This window comes from Boleophthalmus pectinirostris, unplaced genomic scaffold, assembly GCF_026225935.1.
Source record: "Boleophthalmus pectinirostris isolate CB_2022bp ecotype Guang Dong unplaced genomic scaffold, ASM2622593v1 HiC_scaffold_12, whole genome shotgun sequence".
Classification (NCBI taxonomy): domain Eukaryota; kingdom Metazoa; phylum Chordata; class Actinopteri; order Gobiiformes; family Gobiidae; genus Boleophthalmus; species Boleophthalmus pectinirostris.
The window spans coordinates 28,003,018-28,015,919 of record NW_026571018.1 but is presented as its reverse complement, the minus strand read 5'-3'; positions in this window follow the sequence as shown (position 1 = coordinate 28,015,919).

The window sequence follows — 12,902 nt, the reverse complement described above, 5'->3', positions numbered from 1 at the left end:
ATGCTGAACCCAATCATTTATGTGTTGCTGACCAAAGAAATTAGGCAATCTGTGAGAATAGCACAAAAAAGTCAAAGAGTACCAACCATATCAAAGGAATTTTAATATGATTTGTATTGTCCATATATATGTTGGCATATATTTTATGCTAACTATATTACAGGGGTTGGCAACCTTAAAGAAAGAGCAATTTGGAGTGTTTCCCACAGAAAATAATTACATCCAGAACCACAAAACCCTTTTGACTTCTAAAATGAGGATAACACTGCATATCATTTTTATTACCTGTATGCTCTGTATAAAAGTGCATTGCATTTATGAAATCAATGAAATGCTACAGAGAATATATGTCCATTCATATATACAGTCTATGTGTATGAGCTGCTGACGTACAATCACTGAAAAGTTTAACATGAACCATCTCCAATGCTAACCCTAAGCACAGAACAGACTCACCATCATCAGCACATCCCTCTGTCACAGGCCATGATAAAGTTTGTGATTTTGTGATTTTTTTATTTTATTTTTTTGCACTATTCATATGCAGGCGCACACACATTGTAATGACCAGAAGGCATTTAAATCATGATTTACAGTCAGTAAGTTGTTGAAGTAATATTTTTGTAAATCTTTTTGAGAATGTGTATGTTAATTTAAGTAGAGAGAAAAGCTGTTTAGGAGGAAGGAGTCGTAGTTTTCATATGACTTTCAAGTGCTCTTGTAATTGAGATTATATTGTTTGAGCACTTAACTTGAAGTGCCTGCTGGAAGTGCTGCTGATTTTTGAGTAAACACTGGACCAATAGAAACTAAGAGGCAGTGCATGTAACTAGTACTAACTACTGATTTAAGTAAAATAAATGGTATAACAGGAATGTAGGGGAGTCTGCTGCTATAGCTTTACAAAAGCATGTGTTTTTTGCCTTTGTTTTTGATTGTTCAAATATACAAATGATTTAAGTTTATTTGTACTATTAACAATATCTCTTTCTGTGTACACAAATACAATGTAGATTATTTACTGATTTGATGTTGTATGGACAGATACAACTGATGTTGTATCTGCTCTGCATAAAATCCAAAGATGTTTAGTTAACAGAATAAAGTTATAATAACCAATGTGTCTGCAACATACTTCATTTTAACAGAGCAACACAAGAGGGCACATCTTCACAACAAAAAGTAAACAATTAAGCAACAATTCTCCACAAGCTCACTGATAGCCATTTGAGTAGACCTTTTCAGCCTGACACCATATTGGTGATCACTTAGCACATTATGCTTTGTAAGAAAATGATTTTCTAAGAATTTTGTAAGATTTTAGAAAGTTGTTGCAGAAGAGATATGGGCCTGTAATTTGTAAACAGATGTCTATCGCCACTTTTAAAAATAGGAATAATTTTTGCTATTTTCATTTTATTTGGAAAAGTGCCTGTTAAAAAGGATTGGTTGCAAATATATGTAAATGGTGTAGCAATATAAGTTATGGCATTCTTCATTAATTCCTTATCAATATCGAAACAGACTCTTGTACTTTTATTCCTAAATTTGTTTACAATTCCAATAATTTCACTTTCATCTGTGGCTCTGATAAATAGAGACTTAGCTGTTCCATGTGTATTTTTTGATTCTTCTATTTTATTTGCTAATGTGGGTCCGATGTTTATAAAGAAATCATTAAATGCATTTGCTATTTCCCTTGTGTCGTTTAAGGTGAGATTATTCTTGACAAAAATAAATGGGGAATTCCCATCTTTTCTTTCCTTCTTTAATTTTACTATTTAGTATTTTCCAAATGCCTTGAATGTTATTTCTTTGCTGTTCTAATACTTTATGGTAATACTTCTCAGTAGATCTTATTTTATTTGTTATATTTGTTATATTTGTTATATTCAGTTCTGTGTTTTAAGAATAATCAGTAAAGTTGTTTTTTCAGGATATTTAATCTGTGTTTTTGTTATTTAATATACATCTAAGGGGACAGTGCTTATCATAAAGTTTTATTAATGTACACAAAAACATATCAAAAGCTTTGTCAGGGTCAGTTGAGGCATAAACCTCATCCCATGTCTGAACACTGAAGCACTCTTTTAAATTAGCATTAGTTTCTGAAGGTTAGTTTTGGGTGTAGCTTTGACATTTTGTATGAGTTGATGTACGATGCTAAAGGAAAATTATCACTTATGTCATTTATAAGTAATCCAGATGTAATTTGGGTCCCTAATTGACAGAGATTCCGTGAGACGACCGTAGTTTTGCGAGGATTCACGTGGTTCTCCTTAACTATAAAGTACTGCGGGAAACACTAATATCTCTAGTACTGTCCTATAGTGACCTGCGACATGAGGGTCCAGGACTGAACCAGGACTGAACCAAAACTAAAACAGGACTAACACAGGTCTAAACCAGGTCTAAACCAGGACTGAACCAGAACTAAACCAGGATGAGTGTTGGGACTGTTGAGTGACCACAGGCTAAAGGACCGGGCGCGCTTTGCGGACACCCTGCTCGGGGTTCTCTCTCTGCAAGATTAGTCCAAGATTAGTCCTCATTTATACCTGGTTTAGACCTGGTTTAATGCTGGTTAAATCCTGGTTTATTCCTCCTGTTTCAGTCACGAATCGCGTATCACTTAAAAAATTCCCACGACACCACTGGTAATTAATAACAGTAATATATAGTAATAATAATTTCGATTCGGGGAGCCTGCTACTTACAGGTGCAATTTGCTAGCTCTAGCTGGTGTGCTGATGCGCTCTCTGACTGTCCAGTCAATGGGTCTGAATACAGTGACGTTGCCATACGCCTGCTAGAAGGCCCTGGTGATACCAACTCAAAATCTGACTGTTTGAAGCTACAGTTTCATCAACATTTATTTTGTGTTCGAGGGCCTGCAGAACAGATTGTGAAGGCCTCAGGCAGACTGACCCTACCTGGCAACAGATGATGGCTGAAGTGCGATTGGTCAAATGCTTTAATGTGAAAATACATGTCTGAAAGCAGCACAACCATCGGAAAAGCTATGAAAGAAGCGGACAGACTATTGGGAATTATTTAATAATAATATAATTAACATCACTCTGTGATTCATAAATGTTTTTAGGCCAGCAGAGAAGAACTTGCAGGCCCTGACAGCCCACCACTGCTTGAAGGACTAAACAAGGCGCCAGTCATTTGGTTAAATTTATCAAGACATGATCCAGGTGACCTTCATATGCAGCTAACAATTATATTTTTAAATTTCATTAAGTTAATTTTGACCATCAGGCACTCTAATACTCCATCTACAATTGTAGTTTTACTATTGATCACATTGCATCTCAAAATCTACATCTACATACAATGCACCCCCCCCCCCCCCCCCCCCCCCCCCACACCCCACACACACCTTTTTTATTGGTTCTGTTTAAGGTGAACAATGTGTAGCCTTCCAATTCCACATGACAACCTTTTTCGGCATCAAGTCAGGTTTCTGACACAACGACACTACATTTCGTAAACTGATATTCTTTGATGTTATTGTAAATTTTATAAAGACTCCTACTATTAAAATGAATTATTGTGAAGGCTCCATCCACACTGAGACATGTAAACTGATCATCAGTATAATATTTATAATCAATGAATATATTGTTATTATAAAATTGGTTATCAGGATCTATATCATCACCAAACTCATTTGTATTATAATTAAAGGAATCATGTGTCTTTAAGTGTATGTGCTCATATTTTGTATAAAGTTCACTTACATTATAACAGTGTAATCTATTTCATTTTCATCACCCAGTATATCCAAAATCATTCTCAGTTAGTGCCAACTACTACACATGCATACACACAAGCACACATATAAATCCAATGTCCCCCAAGGTGTTTTAAGACAGTTCCCCCTCTGCCCATTACTCTTTCCAATTTAAAGCAAGCTGTAGTCTCAATGCCAAAGTTGTCAGATTAATTTCCTCTACCGCACAAAAAATAATCCATAGTCCATCTGCTAGTCCACATTTGATTATCCACAGCCTCACTGGCTGGTAAACAGTTCCCACACTCAGTCAAACGTCCATTTTCCTCTTTCATCAATACAATGTTATTATGTTAATACTAGTCCTGATTATCATTATGGGTACACTATCAGCAGTCTTATTTGAACTGTTCAAGATCTTTAAGATCCCTTACCAGTACACTTTAGCTTGTTCCAGAGAGAATCCGTTGAGCTGTAGTACACCTTACAGTTTCTCGTCCATGTCGCTCTGATTTTATTGTTTCTTCTCAGGATGCCAGCCTCCCGTGCAATCTTTTTGTGAGATGTTCATTCTCGTACACCTCAAATCCTTTTAACTTCTTCCCTTGCCACAGAAGATCCGTTTTGTACTTACGGTTTACAAAGCGAATAATACCAGTAATAATAATACTATTACTAGGATGCTGTACTAGTATTATTACTAGTAATACTAGTACAGAAAATAATTGCTGGCTTTGCCTTATCCCTCCGCGGAAGAGTGTGACGTGCTGCTATATTTCCTTCATTCAGATGTACGTCCTTTTCCACAAAAAATCTGAGCACTTGCCTCTCCAGTGTCTGCAGGTCTTCAGTCTCCGTGTCCTCACTAACATTTCTGCCATCCTCAACAGCTTTGGCATACGAGTGAGGTTTTACACAGAGACCAGTAATGATCACGTCTTCCATTCCTATGTACTGTTCCCAATTATCAATCCTTTTCTCCAGTTCACTGATTGTTCTGTCTTTTTCTGTTATCAAGTCTTTTAACAGTTTCACTTCATTTACAAGTTGTACAGCCGACTAAGTTTTAAACTTAGTCAGCTGTTCGCTTACTTTTGTCATCTCCCCCGTTAGGGTGTTGAGTGATTTATGAATGTCCTCCATATCTTCTTCCATCTGAACATTGCTTGTCGCTTTCTTTGGAGGCATTTCCACTTTTCTCATACTCCTTCAGTTTTGTTAGAACTGGGAAACTTAGTGCCATCTTGGCACACAAATAACATTTGTCAAAGCGCACACATACCCAGACGGCCAACAAACAAAAACAAAATGTTTTGAGTGAAATCTTTCAGAGCCTCCTTCTGCTGTTCTGCTTCCTCTCCTCCTGGGCTCTCAGGGTAAAGAACTTTATGCAGTGTCCACGGTTACAGTCCACATCAACTCGTATTTGGGCACAGACACCAGAAGAAAAGTGTAGATCAGGGGTACACAAAATATGGCCTGGGGACCAAATGCACCCCTCAGATCAATTTCTGTTGGTCCTAACACCTCCTACTACACTGAACTTCCCCAACTGATCATAGGCAGAAGGTTTTATTACAAACTTATAATTCTACCATTATTACCTCGATAACATCACATTGCATTGTGATACAGAACTAAAATGACTCTTCCAAGCATTGTTAAAGGTACAGGGGCTCTGTTTAAGCTGTGTAAAATGGACCGATGACTCATTGTATTGACACTTACCTGCCCTGCTGTTCAGACTGAATGGACTTCTCTTTAAACCGAGGACACAGCATTCCTTCAGTCTAATGCTGCCTGATTCTTCAGACCTGATACCCTGAGGACTTCATACCTCCAAACCACTAGCTTGACTTGTGGTCATGAACCACTAGCCAACAATGTGACTAATACCTCCATTCTCTGCAAGTTAGTCAATAAATATTCATAAGCCACAATTTGCTTTGGTGAATAGTGATGTTATTTCCAGATATGTGTCAGTGATATGGTACAAACATGTACAAACTTTCAGAACATTGTTTAATTAATTAATTAATTATATTTAGATCATTGATTATACTGGATTGGTGTTTCTCTATGGCATGGTGTCCCAAACCCTTCTTCTAGTCAAAACCAAACACTGAGAAAAGTTACGTGAGTCCTGCTTAAACTTCTGAACTAAACTTAATCCAATGTGTTATCAATCACCCTACACTTTACATATGTAAAACCTGCTCTGAATTTACTATTACTAACTACTACTAATTACTAACTATTTTCTAAATTAACACATATTATTGAGGCCTTTTATTTAATAATTTTTTTGTTCTCTTTCATGGTAATGCAAAAAAAAAATAAAATAAATGAAAACAGGAAAGGAGTATTTAGAATTTAGGTATAGTTATTTGTTTCATGGTTTCATCTTCAAAAAATTAAATATTTGGGATTGCAAGGATTGACAGTGTGCAGAATTCTTTTCTGTCTTGAATTTTTGCCAGGTTGCTTCCATTTATCCAGCGCACTCACCTCAATGTTGATGAGTGAAGTCTGCTGCTCCGCTTTCCTGAAGGTTTCATGTTCAAACTCTTTACCCACATCATGTAATCCATCATTCACCATAGTTTATGGTGATGATAACACGTTTACTGAGTGTGTCTCTTGTAAGAAATACAACAACTCTTAAGTACAAATTATTATAGTTTTCACATTACCTGTAATTAATTACATTACATTTCAGATTTTCTCAAATGTTGATTTTACACACTTGTAACCACATATACATAAATTTAGATTATTTTGTATTATTATTATTATTATTATTATTATTATTATTATTGATCTACTTAATCTTTATAATGTTTTTTATAGTTGTTTGAATACCACTTCCTGAACTGCCACCTTAAAGTGGTGGAGGGGTTTGAGTGCCTGGATGATCCTGGGAGCTATGTTGTCGGGGGCTTAAGGGTCACTGAAGGCAAACAGGTCCTGGGGAACGGGTCAGACTAAGAGCAATTCAGAAGCCTCCATGATGAGCAGAAGAACAAGGCCTGTTACGTCGCACGGATTGGTCTCACCAGGGCCCCAGCCTGAAGCCAGACCTGCCATTTAGCCATTTCTCTGACTTTGCCCAGGAGGAGTGGCTGCAATGTGCTGGAGTTCACCCCAGTGAACGAGAGGATCGCGTACCTGTGCTTTTGGGTAGGGGACAAGTCAGCCTACGGGCTAAACAGCAGTGCAGAGTACCCGGCCTTCTTGGAGGCCCTGGGAGGGATACTAGACAGTGCACCGACCAGGGATTCCATTGCTCTACTTCAGCACCCACGTGGGCAACGTCAGTGACACCTGGAGGGTGATTGAGAGGAATGGCCTCCCCGATCTGAACCCAAGCGGTGTTCTGTTATTGGACTTCTGTGCTTGTCATGGTTTATCTGTAAGGAACACCATGTTTGAGCACAAGGGTGTCCATCAGTGCGCGTGACACCAGAACACCCTAGGCCGGAGTCGATGATTGACTTTGTTGTCATGTCATCTGACCTCTGGCCATGTGTCTTGGAAACTCAGGTGAAGAGAGAAGCTGAGCTCTCAACCCATCACCACCTGATGGTGAGTTGGGTCCGCAGAGGTGGCAGAGGAGGAAGCTGGAAAGACTTGGCAGGCCCAAGCGTATCGTGATTGTCTGCCGGGAACATCTGACAGAGCCCTCTATTGGGGCGACCTGTAACTCACACCTCCGGGAGAGTTTCTATCAGATTCCGGGAAAGGCTGAGGACACGGGAGTCCGAGTGGGCTTTGTTCTCGGCCTCTACTGTCAGTGCGGCAGCTCATAGCTGTGGGCATAAGGTCTGTGGTGCCTGTCGCAGAGGCACCGAACCCAGTAGTGGATACCAGAAGTATGGCATGCCGTCAGGCTGCAGAAGTAGTCCTACTGGGGCTTGTTGGCTTGCGTGACTCCTGAGGCAACTGACAGATACTGACAGGTCAAGGATGCTGCAGACTGTGCAGTTGCAGAGGCAAAAACTTGGGGTTGGGAGGAGTTTGGGGAGGCCATGGAGGAGGACTGTCAGATGGCCTCAATCTGGCAAACCATCCGATGCCTCAGGAGGGGGAAGCAGTGCTTCACCAACACTGTTTACAATGTGGGTGGAGAGCAGTTCACCTCAACTGGGGATGTCGGATGGTGGAAGGATTACTTTGAGGATTTCCTCAATTCCACCGTTATGTCTTCTGAGGAGGAAGCAGAGGCTGGGGACTTGGAAGCGGATTTGTCCATCACCCTAGCTGAAGTGACTGAGGTGGTTGGCAAGCTCCTTGGTGGCAAGGTTCCAGGGGTGGATGAGATTTGTCCTGAGTATCTCAAGTGTCTGGATGTTGTGAGGCTGTCTTGGCTGACACACCTCTGCAACATCCTGTGGCGGTCGGAGACAGTACCTCTGGATTGGCAGACTGGAGTGGTGGTCCCTCTGTTTCAGAAGGGGGACTGGAGGATGTGTTCCAACTACAGGGGAATCGCACTCCTCAGCCTCCCCAGAAACGTCTATTCCAGGCTACTGGAGAGAAGAATCCATCCAATAGTCAAACCTCGGATCCAGGAGGAGGAGTGTGATTTTTGTCCTGGTCGTGAAACACTGGACCAGCTCTACACCATCCATCGGGTGCTCGAGGGTACATGGGAGTTTGCCCAATCAGTCCACATGTACTTTGTGGATCTGGAGAAGGCATTCTGTGTCCCTCATGGTGTTGTGTGAAAGATGCTCCAGGAGTATGAGGTTCAGGGCACTTTGATAAGGACTGTCCAGTTTGCTTTGCCGGCCTGTTCCTGGTGCATGTTGGACTCCGCCAGGGCTGCCCTTTTTCACAGGTTCTGTTCACTGTATTTATGGACAGAATTTCTAGGTGCAGTCAGGGGCTGGAGGGGGTCCGGTTTGGGGACCGCAGAATCTCATCTCTGCTGTTTGCAGATGATGTTGTCCTGATGGCTTCATCAAACCAGGACCTGCAACATGCACTGGGGCGGTTTGCAGCCAAGTGTGAAGCGGCCGAGATGAAGATCAGCTCCTCCAAATCCTTTGTGGTGGTTCTTAGCAGGGCCTCTATTCGCTCCTTACCTGGCGAGCCATGTACAAAGTAAACAATTCTACCTGTGTTTGTGTTCTTCACCCTGCTTTTCTCAGCCCGGGGGAGTTTAACCTCTAATCTTTCACAAACTGAGACTAATCAAAGCTGGTCAGTACATTTACTGTGAAGAAACTGGTCACTTTCTAGTCAACTGCTAAAAAGGAGGGGCTCACCAGTGAATGCGGCAATGCTGGTGAACCAAATGCACTCACATCAAATAACAATGTAGAAGGGTATAGTACAGTATGTACAGTTCAAAGGACACACGCACCACCAGATAGAGATCTCCCATGCACCACTCTATTAGGCACTGGAATGTGCTTGTGCGTTTGTGACACCTTGAAGCATCCGGTTAAACTCCCCAAATCCAAGGGGAGTAACAAAGGCCATCTTGGGCTTATCTTCCTCTGACATTCGATGTGGTAATAACCATTAAGAACCATTTGGATCCAGAAAGGGTTGAAAATTATTCTTCAAGATTTGGTAGGGCATATGCGTCTTTTATGGTCTGGAGGTTTAATTTGCTAGCCAGGCGCCAACTAGTGCCTCTGCTCAATTTCATTTCTCTGCAGCTACTAGGTCAGGAATTGAATACACTAGACAATTTGCAAGAACCCCGGGAGTTGTAGACTGCGCACTGGCCAATCAGCAAAGAGCTGTGAAGCCATGACTGGGTCCCTTTTTGTGGTACAGCACAACAGTAAACAAAGTGATCGAGATGGATGTAGATGAAGCATTCTCTGTTGACAAAAAACAAACAAAAAAAAAAAAAAGAGAATATTTGGTGAATTTTATCAAGGGGAAATGCATTATTGCCCTTCTTCCTACAGGACTTTGGAAAAGCTTAATATACCAGTTAACCCCATTAGCGGCACATTACATACGTCACAACCAAATTGCAGCGATTGGTTAAATTAAAAAAGTACCCGCCTACCATCGAGCGAACAAATCCTAATGCTGCGAGGTCAGGCAATTTCCATAAAATGAAACCCGCTGATGAATGAGGCTATTAATTTGCGGTCAGTACACAATCTGACTTTGCCATTCTTTTTCCAAACCACTACGACAGGAGATGGGGCTGGGTGATGATGACTCCCTTATTACACCAGCTGCCAAAAGCTCCCGTAGATGGTGGCAGACAGCTTCTATATCCTGAGGGTGGATTGGCTGGGCATGTTGTTTGCATGGTGCATTGTTGTGGAGTGGAAAGTGGTGTTTGACGGCAGTTGTGCATCCACAATCCAGATCATGTTGTGACAATACTTCCTCGACGGCTTCCAGTTTCTACATGACCCTCTTCTTCCACTTTGGTGACAGTGGAAAATCATTGAGGTTGATATTCAGGCTGAATGGTGGTTTCTCACCTGGAAGATGAGTCACTCGATGTTCTGAGTGGACGCAGTGGTATGCCTCTAGATCAGCAATGACACTGCAGGGTGGAATGAATGTGTCTTGCTCTGATTCACTGGTGATGACCACGGGGACCTTGTATGGTGGAAGAGTTTTAAGAGATACAGTGTTGGGCTGTCAGAGCCTGCAAGGCCTTCTCTGCTGGCCTAAAAAAATATCTGAGGCCTTCACAATCCATTCTGCAGGCCCTCAAACACAAAATAAATGTCCATGAAACTGTTGCTTCAACCAATCAGATTTTAAGTTGGTGTCACCAGGGCCTTATAACAGGCCTACGGCAACGTCACTGTATTTAGACCCGTTGATTGGACAGAGAGTGCACCAGCCAAAGCAGCAAACTGCATCTGTAAGTGGCAGGCTAAGTAAATCGAAATTATTATTACTATGTATTACTATTATTAATTACCAGTGGTGTAGTGGGGATTTTTAAAGTGGGGGTACGCGATTCTTGACTGAAACAGGAGGACTAAACCAGGGCTGAACCAGGATTAAACCAGGTCTAAATCAGGTCTAAATCAGGACTAAACCAGGACTAATCTTGGACATGAGAGAGAGAGCGAGAGAGAGAACCCCGAGTCTGCGGAGCAGGATGTCCACAAAGCGTGATCAGGAGATGGCTGCCCTTAGCCCACTCGCGTCTACGTGGGCACATCCCTGGGCCCGTCCCGATGTCCTGGTTTAGTCGTGGGTTAGTTGTGGTTTAGTCCTGGTTTAGACCTATTTTAGTCCTGTTTTAGTCCTGGACCCTCATATTGCAGGTCACTATAGGACATTACTGGAGATATCAGTGTTTCCTGCAGTACTTTATAGTTAAAGTGGCAGCCTTGACAACAAGTGGCCTTCGCCTTGACTACATCCCTCCGAAACACGTGAATACTCCCAAAAGTACGGTCTTCACATGGAATCTCCGCTACACCCCGCTTCTCACTTCTTCTCCATGCCGCCCCCACTCTGGTCGGAACAGGCACTGGAGCCTTGCTGAGAAGTCTCAAATCTCTGATGCTGCCTTGATCCCTCTGCTGGTGTGACAACTGGGCATTGGGTAGAAATGTGGAATGTTCACCAATATACAGCTTATAGAGCGGTTCAAGAGTGTTCATGCCGATGAGTACAGTAGATGGAACATCAGGGTGTGCATCTGGGACAACTAGAGCTAGTGTGGATGTGTCATGTTCTTCACCAATGTAGGCTTTAGGAAACTGTATTGTTATTTCCACATAGCCAAGGTATGGGACATTGCAAAGCGGCACCTTCTACTTGGAGTAGATCGTGTAATGGATAGATGGGTTGGGACGGTTCTCACATTGTGCCTTGCTGTCTCCATCTTCTCCACAGTGGAAACAGAAAACAGGCTTTGAGCTTGACGATCTGGAGCTGTTCTTTGTCTAGTGTGTGGATTTGGGACTGGGGGGCCTCTTGGATGATACAATGGATGGGAGGCAGTTAGAGCGGCAAGTTGTTTCTGTATTTCAGCCATTTGCTTGCTGTCCTCATTGAGCAAGGACAGGGCAGCAGAAGCTCCATCTTCTTTTACTATGAACTGAGCTTGAGTAGCAACCCTCTGTTTAGATGTTCCAAAGTGTTGCTTCATCCACTGGGCTTTACATGATTCACGGTTTCTTCAATTCTTAATAACAGCAGCAGTTCAGCAAATGAAGGTGGATTTGTTTTTCTCTGCTTCAACTGGAGCTCAGAGATGAGACTGTTATCCCAGCATACACTGCAAAATTGACTGAGCAGATGCCTGTTCACGTTGCTCTGCTTCACTCCTCCCCGCTTGGTGGCCAGGCTCAGGGCTACTTGTAATCGCTGTAGGTAATAATCACATAAATTATTGGAAGATGGGTCAAAGATAATTTGACTCCTGTTATCACAAATCAGCTTTGCTTGCATAGGTATTGGAATTAGAGGATCGATTGAAAGCCGAATGGAGACTGCTGCTATGCAAACCGGTGCAGGTAGACATCATGTCCCTGTGAAGATGGGTTAGCTGTAGTCACCAACTGGTTCTTGGGAAGAGGGTGGATCAGATTGTGGAGCATGTTCCAGAGGATGACGTGGCTGGTACACTGGCTGCGCAGTAGGAGCTTGCAGTGGCTGTTGAACAGGCTGTAAAGACAAAGATGGACAAGTACATTGCAGCTGGTGGTGCTGAGCCACATTAGGTGATGTCGTAGCTGACTGTAGGTTGAGGAGTGGCGTAAGTTGTTGCACTGGAAAAGCTGGGCCAACTGATGTGGTCTGGTTCTGGACTGGCATAGATGCTGTTGTGCCACCCTGCTCAATACTCACAGTGCCAGGAACAAGCTAGATCACCTCATAGGCAGGCTGGTAGAAGGTTGTCATCAAGAGGTGATGCGTAATAGCACTTGTTGCTGCAAAGGCTTGGCATGGCTGAACATAACAAGTAGAAATGAAAGGTGCTATAGCTGACAGCGTAGTAAGCAGCTGCTGATATACTGGACTGTTAACTGGTTAAACCATGTAGGTTGCATGGCATGACTGGTCTTAGATGCTGTATCCACTTGGGCCATGTAATGAGGACCCCCCACACACCACTAGAAAAGTGGGTTGGGTGTGTGTTCCACTGGCTCACCTTATCAAATGCAGCCAAGGATAAAAAGCAACAGAAGCTGAGCCGTAGGTAGCTGGC